The sequence below is a fragment of the Myotis brandtii genome, unplaced genomic scaffold, assembly GCF_000412655.1.
Source record: "Myotis brandtii unplaced genomic scaffold, ASM41265v1 scaffold785, whole genome shotgun sequence".
In the NCBI taxonomy this organism is placed as follows: domain Eukaryota; kingdom Metazoa; phylum Chordata; class Mammalia; order Chiroptera; family Vespertilionidae; genus Myotis; species Myotis brandtii.
Window position 1 is genome coordinate 52,579 of NW_005371151.1, and position 752 is coordinate 53,330.

A 752-nucleotide genomic window follows, 5' to 3' on the forward strand; every position below is an offset into this window, starting at 1 on the left:
CGACTACATCGCCCTGAACGAGGACCTGACCTCCTGGACCGCGGCCGACATGGCGGCTCAGAACACCCAGCGCAAGTGGGAGGCGGCCGGTGTGGCAGAGCGTGAGAGGAGGTTCCTGGAGGGGGAGTGTGTGAAGTGGCTCCGCACTCACCTGGAAAAAGGGAAGGAGACCCTGCAGCGCGCAGGTACCAGGGGCCCTGGGGCCGCCCCCTCTCCCCGGGGCTGGGGCTCCTTCAAGGAGACAGGACAGGGGTTCAGTGTCAGACACCCCTCCTTGGATCAGGGAGGGAACCCCCATGGATGTCAGATCAGGTACCAGAGGGACCCCCCTTCTCTCAGGAACAGTTAGGGGTGCAGGTTCTCCTGGGGTGCAGGGAGACCCCCCTGAAATAGCCCATCAGCGGTTCCCATGGGCCCTGCAGAGGCTCTGGGAGCCACGGGGACCTTCTCTCTCAGGCCTTGTGCGCTGCCCACACCCACTGTGCCTGAGGCCTGACCCCAGCTTTTCTGAGTCACGTGGCCTCCAACCAAGTCAGGACCACAAATCCCTTTTCTGCCTCAGAGAATTGCATCCAGCCCTGGGCTGTCTTTCTCTGATTCTAGAACTTTCTAAAGACTAGGAGGTTCATCCAGGTGCCTCTGTGCAGGCTGGTGTGTGGGCTGTGTGCTCCCTTCTCCACCCAGGTGTGCTGTCCATTCTCAGGATGGTCACATGGGCGCTGCTGGAGTGTCCCATGGCGGGTGCAATATTC

At 61.6% G+C, this 752-nt stretch overlaps 1 protein-coding gene across 8 annotated transcripts in view; it reads left to right on the forward strand.

The window, feature by feature from the left end:
• Positions 1-752, forward strand: part of LOC102257066 (saoe class I histocompatibility antigen, A alpha chain-like) — a 60,354-nt gene that overhangs the window by 33,416 nt on the left and 26,186 nt on the right. The gene's annotated exons all lie outside the window — the stretch shown is intronic.